Source organism: Erythranthe guttata, chromosome 14 (genome assembly GCF_056151865.1).
Source record: "Erythranthe guttata isolate IM_541 chromosome 14, IM_541, whole genome shotgun sequence".
In the NCBI taxonomy this organism is placed as follows: domain Eukaryota; kingdom Viridiplantae; phylum Streptophyta; class Magnoliopsida; order Lamiales; family Phrymaceae; genus Erythranthe; species Erythranthe guttata.
Window position 1 is genome coordinate 14,708,130 of NC_142546.1, and position 13,945 is coordinate 14,722,074.

At 31.0% G+C, this 13,945-nt stretch overlaps 1 pseudogene; it reads left to right on the forward strand.

The window, feature by feature from the left end:
* The first annotated feature begins 12,053 nt into the window (after positions 1-12,053).
* LOC148765262 (pentatricopeptide repeat-containing protein At1g15510, chloroplastic-like) lies at positions 12,054-13,220 on the forward strand (annotated as a pseudogene).
* Positions 13,221-13,945: the final 725 nt, after the last annotated feature.

Genomic DNA, 13,945 nt, shown 5'->3' on the forward strand with positions numbered 1-13,945 from the left:
ATGTGTTCACTGTGACGACTGTTGAATAAATAAAGTTGCTATGGGCAGATCTCCAAGGGGTTGTCAATATTCATAGTATGGTCTTGTAGTCTACTTTGAAAGTACGAAATTACCCCTATACTTTTTTTTTTTTTTGGTGAATTTATATTTGATATCACTCTAGCCCCTTGAGAAATAATATATAGAAGGCTTAGTGACTAATGATTAGGAGTTAATAACATATTCAGTTAATAAAATGATTAACGCAAAGTTGCAAATAGGTGTTGTTATTCGATAAAATTAGTGATTAATTTACCATCGGATCAATTTTATATAACGACTGAATAAGAAAATTTATATTTGTATCCATGAAATACTAGAGGTTGTAAAATTGGTACGAGTGAAAGAATGCCGGGCTACTAGGATGACCTTTAACACCATATTGAGAAAGATCTGAAACCCAATATCTACCACGTGAAAAGAGTTCATGCCGCTAAATGAAAAACCTCCATGGTAGAAAATAAAGAAACATAAAATAATATTTATAGCGCAAGAACACGGTGAAATTTATCTATCTATGCTATTTTACTTTTTTATAATCAATGTAATTAACAAGTTAAGAATAAAATAAAAATAAATATATGACAAAAGATTTTTGAAAAACACTACATGGCATCAATTTTTTTTACACCTTTTTCAAATAAAAAAAAAAAAGAAAAAAAAAAAAACCCCAAAGTAGCAAGGGGCGGTAGTGTGAAAACAGTGATAAAATGGTGTGGCAAAAGCACGAATAAGGGTGGGGAAATAAAGAATGTGGGGACCACTTGCGACCGTTAATGGCCCAGAGTGGGACCCACAGCTGTTCCTCCTTTGGTGTAACACGTCTTTTCAGAGGGGCAACCCCAAGGGACAGCTTCTTCGCCTAGGTCACGTCCTCCATTATATACTATTTATTTTATATTTAAATACTCAATTAAATTATTTATTTAATTTAGTAAATACATATCCTAAAATTAGACTATATTATTTATTGCATTCTCAATTTTACATATTTCTTCCTTGTAATGACTTGAATTTAATCTATTTTTTTTTTCTTTTTACATATTTCTCGATGCCTATATCAAGGTAAATTACAATTATCACTGAGGTAAGGTCAAATTACGAAATTTCGGTACGCCAAATTTTCATACCATTTATCGTACGCTTCGGTAAATAAGTGAATTATCGAAATTTTATTAAAAAGATTTTAAAAATTTTATTTTTAATTTTTTTAAATAATTTTAGTTTAAATACTATATATAGTATGAATAGCTGAATATCAAACCGAATTACCGGTTCAGCAATCGGCATGTACTGAATTTTCGTTCGGTTAGGTCAGTTTACCGGCTGAATGAACAAACCCTATGTAAAATTGACAACGTAAAGGTGAACGTATAAGGAAATACATAGTTGAGGGGTGACTGTAATAACACAAACAAAAAATGTTTTTTGTCGTAATTTGATCTTACCTCAAAACCGAGTAATTTGTCATGATATATAAATATATTTTAATAAACGAGGAATATGAAATAGACGTGTGAGTGTGGATGTCGAAGTAGAGTACAAAGAGCATAACATAAGAGTGACTCATAATAGAAGCTCTATGCCATTGGTCCCCTAATTATATATATTATTTTTAATTGCAATAAAATTCATATTCTTTAAATTTTCGTTCTTACATGTTAATATGGATTTATATTTAATAAAATTATTATTCATAAGGGGATATTGGTAATAATAAATAATAAATAGGGGTTATTTAATAATTAGAGTAAACAATAAGGGTGCCAACGCAATTTTTTTTTCCGGCCTAATAAGTTGAATTCTGCAGCAGACAATTTGGTCTAAGTACTTTAAATGTGTTGTCCAATTCTTGAAACTTTTGTTCTCTTGATTGATTAAGTTTGTAATTAAGGAATTTCAATTAAAAAAATAAAAATAAAATTCCTATTTAGTATTATTGCTACAATATATATATATATATATCTATATATATATATATATATATATATATATATATATATATATATATATATATATATATATATATATATATATATATATATATATATATATAATAGTGATAATGGTTCCACATTCAAATCAAGTGGTCAAACTCATTTATCAGAAAAATACAAAAATAAAAGAATGAATTAATTAAAGTAACAAATAAAGAATTAAAAAAAATGAATAATGAGGGGGACAAGATAATATAAAAATGATTTGAAATTGAGAATAAATACACTTTTTTCACAACTAAAGAAGTTATCATGTGGGTCATCAATCCCATGAAAGCCTAAAACTTAGTGATTAAAATGATTAGCAAAGTATTTTTTTATTATTATTATTTTTAAATAATAATAAAAAAACTAATTTTATAATCTTTATTTGTGGGCCAAATTGGATCACTTTTTTTGCTTTTTAAAAAGTGTGGGTTTGAAAGTTTGATGAGTATTGGAATTAGGGAAAGGTATTGGACACTCAATTTGGGCTTTGGCCCACTACATTTGCCTACGAGTGGGGTCTTATTTTAATTTTTTCTTTTCTAGTTAATTTTTTATTTAAATTATATATCCTTTCATAATAACTACTACCTCACACGTGCGATGCACGGGGATCAATTCTATGATCAAAATGAATTAAATCAACGAACTAAAACATACCGATGATGTAAATCGAATACCTCTATAAATTTTTATATGAATTAAAAAAGATGTTAATTTTAACTGAAATGCTAAATCCCACACTATTTTTACCAAATCTTGCACATAACTTCTCTCTAAAATTTTATTTTCTCCTTTCCCACACTTTTTCTTTTTCCCTAATTTTTTCACAAAATCACACACTAAAAACATCCCTACCATTCCAAGTTCGAATTTAACAAAAATCTTCACACATTCAAACTAAAATAATGATGGAATTTGAGAAAAAAAAAATCGAATTCATATGAATTTGAATAATTAAAAAGGTTTAATGAAATTGAATAAATATTAAATAAAACGGAACTCATTTTTTATGATTATTCACGTAAAAAAATAATGAATTTTGAGTGACTTGGATAAATCATTTTAGAGAGAATTTGAGTAGAGATAAATTTTTTTATAATTTATGTGTGGGATTTAGCACGCCCCTAATTTTAATGTTAATGCTAATGCAAATACTAATATGCATATGCTAATGCTAAATATAATATTAAGGCTAATATTAATATGTTAATGATAATCCTAATATTAACGCTATTAATGATACTAATACTAATGTTAATTGATATTAATGTTAATATGTTAATACTAATACTAATACTAATAATATTGATACTAATACTAATAATATTAATACGAATACTAATACTAATAATATTACTAATACTAAAGACTAATACTAATAATATTACTAATACTAAAGACTAATACTAATACTAATACTAATATTAATACTAATATTAATACTAATACTAATACTAATACTAATACTAATATCTTTATCTTATATATAAAAGAAAGAAACGCTAGGGCAACCCTAAGAAACCCTAATGTCATATTTGTAATTTTTTTTCAATTTTTATCAAATTTTTATCTCCTTGATATTATTTTAAGGGGTAAGTATAGATAAATCCCCAAATACAAACTTAAAGCGCGGATCAGTCCCTACAGACGTTTTATAGGCGGATCAGTCCCTACTGCAGAATTTCACATGCAGTTCAGTCCCTATGTTTATATTATTATATTATTTTTTTCTCTCTGTGTCTCTCTCTTCATTTAATTTTTCTCTCTCTTCCTTTTTTCTTTCTTTTCTTTTTCCTCTTTCTTTTTTTTCTCTTTCTCTTTTCTTTCCTTGCTCCGTTCCAATTCAAAACTCAATTTTCAGTTATTTTTCTTTAAACAACAAATGAAAAGGCGCAAGAAAAAACTCGTGAAGAAAACAAAATGAAAAGAGGAAAGAGAAACAAGATTTGATTTTGTGAAGGGGAAGAAACAAGATTTGATTTTGTTTTTCTAGTGATATATTTAAAAGATGTTTGATAGTTTGATATAGGTTCTGAGAAAGACGTTTCTCGTATTATTTTTTGAAACATTTTGTGTTTTACGTGACTGCATTAGTATATGCCATATTAAACAATAGTATTGCTAGTGTGGTTGGATGGTGTTGAAATAAGAGATGAAAAGTACTAGTATTGCTAGTCATGTAGTAGAATAAATGCGTCAACATAGTACACTTACGCCTAGAATCAAGTAAATTTGGTTCAGTGGTGAAGTACGTGTTGTCTAAGTGAGTATCATGTCGGCATTTTGAGGCATTTTGAACTCTAAACGCAACACCATTGTTCATCAATCTTTAAATAGTCCTTTAAAATAATTTTTATGTCCCTCCCACACTCACTAATCACTAAATTTATTATGAAATTGGTACAATTCAATTCATTATAACTATGGTACAATTTATTCTACATAGAAATGCATGCATTACACCAGTGATGCTCGTGTTGTCCATTCATAGAGTACGCTTTCTTTCAATGAAAAAGTAGATGTTCTCCATTTATATGGTACGCTTGCTTTATAGATATTAATTTGGAACCAATGCAACAATATAAACTCATTTTCTGAGGCATTCCTTCATTTTATGACTAATTACATGAAATGAGATAACGTGGGAATCCATAAACACCAATCAATTATGGTAACATTTGAGAAAAATACTAGTCATACATACAAGTCTTGTACTATATGTGATCATGTAGGAAATCAAACACATTTGTGGACTCCAAACGTAACACCAATGTTCACCAAACTTAAAATACTCATCTAAAACATAATGTATGCATCTCCCATACTAATTCATCATTAAAGTGTCAAGGAAATTGATTCAACTCAATTTATCACAAAATATAGTATGTTTTGTTCCACAAATTATAAGTACAATGCATAAACTGGTAAAGTTAGAGTTATTCATGCATATAGTATTGCGAGTTTATTCATATAGTATATGTTGTCCATTCATATTGTACTGTTATATTCTTTATATTATTGTGGGGTCAATGCATCCATATAATATCATTTTAAGACGCATTTCTTAATTTTAAGACTATTAACATGAAATGAGAGATGATGTAGGAGTTGATCAACATAGATTATGGGAACATTTGAGGGCAATTTTAGCTCTACGCATGAGCCTATACACTTATATGAGTATCATGTAATAAATCCAACACATTTATGGTATCTTGTACACTTATATGAGTATCATGTATGAAATTCAACATAATAATGCTCACCAACCTTAACATACACACCTAAAACATAATTTATGCATCTCTTATACTAATTGATCATTAAAGTGTCATGGAAATTGGTATAACTCAATTCATCATAAAATATAGTCTGATGTATGAAACACGTAAGTATAATGAATACACATGTGAAGTACATGTCTAGAATGGACACGGTATCTTCAAATAAACTAGAAAATATGTGTTGTTCATTAGTATGGTACGCTTATATTATTTATATTAATTTGTGGCAAAGTCAACCATATAAACTCAACTCATAACACAATATAGTACCATGACTTCAACAGTTAAGTACAATTCATCAAAATATATGGTACAATGTTTTCAGTATAAAGTACGAGTAGAGCTGATCAATAGTATTGTTAGCTATATAACAAATGACATATTCGTGCAACCACATACACATAATTACAATTATATCAAATATAACCCACTACAAAGTTCCACTACTAGTACTTCCAATATTCTCTTTCAACACCATCCAAATGCACTAGGAATACCACTACTGCATATGGCATATACTACAACATCACCAGGAATAATACAATAAACATTTTTCTCATTTCCTATATCAAAGTCATCAAACATCATACATCAAATCTTTGCTAGGACTAAAAATGCTTTGGGAACATGCTAATATCGCCGAAGAATAATACCCAAGAGAAGAGTGTTCAAAATCGACAATAAATAAATGATCTTTACAAACTCGAACAACAAAATAATAGATGTTGGAACCGAGTTAATGATTAGGGGAAACAAGTCAAATCTTATTTCTTCTCCTTCACCATTCTTCGAAAATGGGTTTCTTTCCTCTTTTCTTTTTGTTTTTTTCTTCTTCTACTACCGTGGTTCTTCCTTATCTTTGTTCTTGTTGCTTCACTTGTATTGATTTAGGAGTTTGTTTTCTTGCGCATTTTCGTGTTCATTTTCGTTTGTTGTTTGAAGAAAAATAACATAAAATGAATTGGAACAGGCAAAAAAAGAAGAGAGAGAAGAGACATAGAAAAAGAGGAAAGAGGAAAGAGAGAAGAAAGAGAAAAGTAAGAGAGAGAAAATGAAAAAGTATGTAATTTCAGATTAAAGTAAATGATATTTTAGAATTTTCACTTGCCCCTAGGGACTAAACTGCATGTGAAACTTTGCATTAGGGACTGATACGCCTATGAAACGTCTGTAGGGACTGATCCGCACTTTAAGTTTGTATTTGGGGATTTATATGTACTTACCCCTTATTTTAAATATTATTTTTGAATTTTATCATATTTGTATCCCCTAAATATTATTTTAAATATTATTTTTGAATTTTATCATATTTGTATCCCCTAAATATTATTTTAAATATTATTTTTTATTTTTATCAGATTTTTGTCTCCTAAATATTATTTTTATTTTTATCTCCTAAATATTATTATAAATAATATTTTTTTAATTTTATCAAATTTATATCTCCTAAGTCCTAACTATAATTTTAAATATAATTTTCAACTTTTAGCAGATTTTTATCTCCTAAATATTATTTTCGAATTTTATCAAATTTATATCTCCTAAATAATATTTTAAATATTTTTTTCGAGTTTTATCATGTTTTTATTAGTTTTTTATCTCCTAAATATTATTTTCGTTTTTTTATCAGATTATTTTCTCCTAAATATTATTTTCGATTTTTATCAAATTTTTATCTCCTAAATATTATTTTAAACAATAATTTTGATTTTAATAATATTTTATCTCCTAAATATTATTCTAATTATTATTTTCATATTTTATCAACTTTTATCTCATTAACATTATTTGAAATATTATTTTCGATATTTTATCAAATTTTTATCTCCTAACTATTGTTTTAAATTTTATTTTTGATTTTTATCTCCTAAATATTATTTTTTGATTTTTTTATCAAAATTTTATCTCCGAAATATTATTTTAAATATTATTATCGATTTTCATCAAATTCTCCTAGATATTATTTATAATAATCTGATTTTCGATTTTTACAGAAAAGGGTAAATAAATCTGATTTTCATCCCTAGCGGATTTTGTGACATCGTTTTACAGAATGTCTGCAACATTTGAATTTTATTTCTTCCCTACCTAAGGCTTCTTCTTTTGGTAACCCGACTTTAGATTTTGTTTCTTATCTTCTTCTTCATCCTATTGCATGTGTGGCAATTAGTTTACATCTTTTTCCATCATGGCTTATAGGTAATTTCATTTTGTTAAATTATGTGTTTCATTAATTTATACCAAAGTTTTCAAATTTTATGTATAACAATTATTTCATTTTATATGTTATTGGACATGTTATTGAAAGGGATGATTTGAGAAAATTAACCAAAAATGGGCGGAGCCACAAGCTATTGGAAGTCGACCTTCAAGACTTATTGTTTGTATGCGATATTTAATTTATTGTTTATATTTATTTTTGTTTCTTAATTTTCCAATTGTTAATTCCAATGGCAAAACAACCTTAAAATGAGGCAGTGGAGAAGGGCTTAGTTCCGATGCAAGATGTATAGATGGCCTTTTACGATGGTATGTTGTCGATAGTTTAGTTTTGATTATGTTAACTTAGTTATTAAATCTAATTACTTTTAAGCTCAACATGGAAGACATAATTGATGATTTTTTTCCTGGTTCAAATTTTCAATCTACTGGTATTAGCTGATTCAATTCATTTGGAAAATTATTCAACAGTAAAGTTATGTCCTTTTTTTTTTGTGTGTAGTATACTTAATAATGTTCCAGTATAATAGAATTTTGATCATACGATACATCAAACGTTTGTTTATATTCTTACAACATCAAAAGAATGCAATTTGTTGTCCCGTGCATCGCACGGGTACAATTACTAGTATATATAAAAGAAAGAAACGATAGGGCAACTTAAGAAATCCTAATGACATTTTTACAATTATTAATTTTTAATATTTTTCTTTAACTTTCGAACTATATTTTCCAATCATCATCAAAATTGAAACATAATCGGGTAGAATCCCTCCAACATCAATCTCCTATTTTTCATCCATATATCGTAAATCTTAAGAGATTAAGATACTACATTGCATTTATTTTTGGTACATCTCAACTTATTTGTTTGGAAATTAAATTTTACTACGTAATACTATAAAAATAACAAAAACAAATAGCTTTATAAAATCTGAGTATTACATGAATACATTTATTTGGAAGATGAAAGACTTATTTGTTATATTTGTTTGAAACTTAATATATGAATATATGAAACAAAAATTATATAGGAATATCGGTAATTATGTTTTGTTTGTATTAATTTTTGCTTTATTAATTGCTCATTTATATAACTAACCATTAAGTTCATAATCGTGTATTATTTAGGTCCGAGAAGTACAACCCCTCTCGGACCCTAGACAACCCCAACTTTTAATCTCATCCATTAATTTTATAGTACGACCCAGTACGAGTCAGTACGATACTAGTATTTGGTACGAACCCAGTAAAAACACATCGTACCCCATCATACACACATCGTACTTTGCTAAAATTACTTAATTAACCTTATATTTTTAAATCAATGAATTAAATTTCCACTAAAAAAACTATTATAATAATCAGATCAATTAACATATAATACACGATTAAACAAGAATCAAATGTTCTCCCAAAATAAAAAATTAAAAAATCTGCTGATCGAAATTAAGCAAAAAACGAAGTCTTCTTCAGGCTGCTTCATCGTCTCGTTCTTTAATTTTTACAACTGAGATCATATGGAAATATTCAATATTGACTTTAATTAATTGTTTGTTCATCCGTCAAGAATATTCCATGGGTCAACAAGGAAACTACTGACTACGAGTCTACGATTCTTGCTTTGTATTCTTTTTCTTCCTTGATTTTTTATCGTTTTCTCTTGTATTAATTAATTACGTATGAGTCGGTCCCTTTCAATCTTTTCTGATGGCCAAGAGAATAAAGAAAGTTGGAATCCTCGGGAAATATGGTGTAATTTAGAGGTTATGAACCCCAAATCGTTGTTCTTGCGATTTTGTAAATCGAAGCTGAGGTTCGAGGAACCATGAGAAAGGGTTGAATTCTGATAAGTGTGTTGAGGAAGGTGAAATATATGCAGCGAAAGTGTTCGAGTAAATGCCTCATAGAGCGATGTGGTTAGCTCTGGAATTTGTGCCCACAAATTGTTTGATAAGGTTACCAAGAGACACACAGCTCATCAGGCCTCACCAAACGGCAAAGCCCACATTTCTTTGAATACGGTAGACCCTGTAGAATATTTAAAACAGAAGGATATTCCAAGATGATGGTCGTTTAGAATATTCAGTTTGGTAAGGAAAACCGGTATGAGGAGGCCATAGGTTTATTCAAAGTGATGCTCGTCTTAGGAGAAAGGCCTAAATTTTGTGACTGTCTTAAGTGTGATAAAGGTTGTCGGTTCAATAGCCTCGAAAGATTTGGCATGTGGGATTCATGGATATTCAATAAAGATGGGGTTAATTGATTCACATGTGGCAATAGTGACTGCACTTGTTGGGATATGAGGACTGCATGGAAATTATTTCATCGGACACTGATACGCGTAAAACCTACGTATAAATAACCGCAAGTGTACAGTATCGCGTTTTGTAGAATAGTGAATTCCAGATATCGATCCACAGGGAATTAAGTTCCTAAATCTACCTAGTACCGTAATTATACTATCCTACACTTTATCTAGACGATCGAAAGGGTGGGGGATGAAGCTAAAAATAAAGAAACAATAATAAAAGCAACGGTTCGCCAGTAGAAACGAGGAATTCCGACGTGTGATGGCTTCTAGGGAAAATCCACCAGTGTACTATCGATAAAGATCTACATATCCGAATCTAATGTCAATTCTATATTCGCTAACCCAGACACTAAAATACTCTAACCCCCGTCTCCAGTGTAGTTAGAGTCTACCCACAGGTCCGACGTCTCCGTTCAGAACATGGTACTTTTCGTTTTCTTGGGAAATCAGTCGGTAGGAGACTAGGATGGGTTGCTTGCCTACCGATCTCTCAAACTCGTATACAAGATATTCGAGCTTTGGAGTGAGCTCTACCTCAAATTTGATACTCGTCTCCTCTCTCACACTCAAATCCGGAGTTACGATGTGGATAGGATTTTCTTCGTCAAATTCCGCATCTACCATCATCTTCATCCCATTCTCTTCACACCCAAAAGTATCTACAGAACTAGGATGAATAATTCCCTCAAGGTTCTCAGCCTCGTCGTTCATACGAAAATCTGTAAATACCTCGTTGTCTTCATATTGGATGGTTGGATGTGGTTCGGGACTGTGACATCTCTGAAATTTTTCCCAAATATTTGCCAGAAAGTGGAGTTCGTCTTGTAAATAGCACAAGTGCTCATTTGTCTGTGCAATTCCATTTTCTGGGTTCAACCTTCGATGTCTTTCAATATCCTCCAACTCCTGTTGAATGTAATCTGCTCTGGATTGAATCTCGTAAAGAGAGATATCAAAAATCGAGGCCATCAATGTATACAAATCTGTGAAAATAAATAAAATAAATCAAAACGAAAAAAGAAAATAAAAGAAAAATGTCTAAAGTAAAGTAAGGATAGTTGGTAACGATATTAGTAGATTCAAGATTAACTAATTCCCCGGCAACGACGCAAAAAACTTGATACGCGTAAAACCTACGTATAAATAACCGCAAGTGTACAGTATCGCGTTTTGTAGAATAGTGAATTCCAGATATCGATCCACAGGGAATTAAGTTCCTAAATCTACCAAGTACCGTAATTATACTATCCTACACTTTATCTAGACGATCGAAAGGGTGGGGGATGAAGCTAAAAATAAAGAAACAATAATAAAAGCAACGGTCTGCCAGTATAAACGAGGAATTCCGACGTGTGATGGCTTCTAGGGAAAATCCACCAGTGTACTATCGATAAAGATCTACATATCCGAATCTAATGTCAATTCTATATTCGCTAACCCAGACACTAAAATACTCTAACCCCCGTCTCCAGTGTAGTTAGAGTCTACCCACAGGTCCGACGTCTCCGTTCAGAACCTGATATTAAGAGAGCATTTAGGTCAAGTCCTTAAGGGCTATTCGAGGTGCATCACGTCTTCGTTTCTACACCCCGAGCTATGTTTTCCTAACTTCAAACGAGAAATCCTCTCTCGAGTTCATTCCCATTTACAATCAATTCAACTGTTGGCCAAACAATCGAAAGCATTTAATACAGAAAAACATAAACAGAATCAAAGAACGACAAATAGATCACAGATCTGGAAATTAAAATCAATATATACAAGGTTTCATTTCCCTAAAAGAAAATGCTTAGTTCATTACAAACATAGCATCAAAATGAAGAACACGAGAAATCATAAACTAAACGTAAAGAAAAAGCTTATGAAAAACCCGAGTCGAAACCCTCGTCGAAGCTTCCCGCGAAGAACTGGCGAGAACCGAAGAGAAAACCGAAGAAGAAGTCGAAGAGTCGGTCTAAGAAGTTCTCCCCTTTGTTAAATGGCACAAGGGATCTATTTATAGTAAGGCAAATCTTATTGAGGAAGATTTGGCTTTTTAGATATTTATTACACATCCCGAGGCAATATCGCGATATGGGAATCAGTATCGGGCGATATGGCAAAAACCCAAGCTCTCTGTTTCGTTTTCTGCCATATCGCGATATGGGAGGTGATATCGCGCGATATGGTAAAATTGCAAGCTCTCTGTTTCGTTTTCTGCCATATCGCGATATGAGAGGTGATATCGCGCGATATGGGAGGTTATATCTCGATATGGTCACTGCAATAACTTCAAGCTCTGTTTTGAGCAATTTTCAATCCGAATGTGGCAAAAATGCATTTCATCAAAGTTGTAGCCCTTGCAGTTGGCTTTGTAAATCCATTTGAATCAGCTCAATCGGAGGTCGTATGAAGAAGTAATGCGTAAAATACCGAACGCTGCCACCATCCACTTGATTGCAATTTTTGCTCCTGTTTGCTTGATTCTCGGCTTCGCTTTCAAAATCGTTTCGAATCAGCAAAAATAGCTAACAAAACCTAAAAATAGAAATAAAACAAGAAACGAAATAATATATACAAATATAGCCGAAACTCGGACGAACGAAGACCAAAACTCGAAGATTTGATAAGCAAAAATCGTGCAAAACGAACACTTATCAGACACACGTAATGAAGATGTGGTTTTGTGCAGTGTAATGGTTTCTGCATGTGTGAGGAGCAATAAGGAATATTTCGAAACCTTAAAATTATTTAATAAAATGATGCTTTGTGGTTATTCTATCAAATTAAATATCAATTTATTGTCGTACGATTTTGTGGAATTCACTTCTCTATATAAATTCCAAATGCAGGGATTTAGAGGCAGCAAGCACTTCGGGTTTTCAAGCATATGCCGAACAAAGATATTGTTTCTTGGAGGATCATGATACATGGTTGTGTCGTAAATAATAGGCCAAAGAAAACATTGAAAATCTTTCTCGAGTTGGAAAAAATATTAGACATGCAAGAAGTAATCGGAGCGTATTCACAATTGGATGAGAATTATATCAGGCATGGATCTCACAGTGTTGTACTTGAAATGGGATTTGCTGCATTTGTTACACTGTGATGACTGAGCTTCTTTTGTACGCAAAATTTGGTGATATTGAGTCGGCTAGGAATATCTTTTTTATCATCTTAGACAGAAAGATCTAATTGCAATGAGTGCGATGGTTTCAGTTTATGCACAAAGTACGCAACCTAAACAACGCCTTTGATGTATTAAGACATATGCAATCTGCTGACCAAAAGCCTAACGAGTTCACTTTTGTTAGTTTATTACTAGCTTGTACTGCACTCGACGCTATAGAATTAGGCGAAAGTGCACACTCTCAGATAACAACGCCTTTTAGAAAATAATGGGAAATATTGAAAATTAAAATCGGCTCGGGAATTGGTTACATTAACGAGTATTCATCACAAATAATTATTTTTTTTCTTTCTATTATCTACCGAAACTCATTACAAAGAAAACCCCAAAAGAGGGTAAAAAATGTAATAAAAACAGATTTTCTATTAAGACTAGAATTCCTGGAATAGCAAATTTGCCCCCAAAAGCGGCTGGATTCTGGATATGAGAAAACCCAAAATGTCCAATCAGCTTCAAGCGGTCATCAAAACCGATACTTGTCTTGATACTTGATCAATCTTCCGACAAAACCGAAATTGAACCAAACCAACACGAGCTTCAAATAATATTCTTTGCAAAGAATAGAATTCCTCATACCAAAACGCTGCCTACGGACGAAAAGACCATGTGCCAGACAAGTCTCTGTTGTAAGACTGATGCAGCGAGATCATTTTGCTGGAAAAAAAAACTTGACGATGAATGTGATTATGAGCATAATCCGCTAGGCAATCGGCCACCATGTTTTATCTCCCAAAAACATAATGAAGACTAAACGTCTTGTGCATTAAGTCCTTAAATCTCGCCTAGCATATTCCAAATCCCGGTAGAGTTTTTGCACGAACAACCAATTGAGAATCAATTATTCCAACAAATATAAAACGTAAATACAATTTATTATTTTTTTGATAAAAATAATTCTTAAATTACACAAATACAACTTGTGTGATAAACTAGT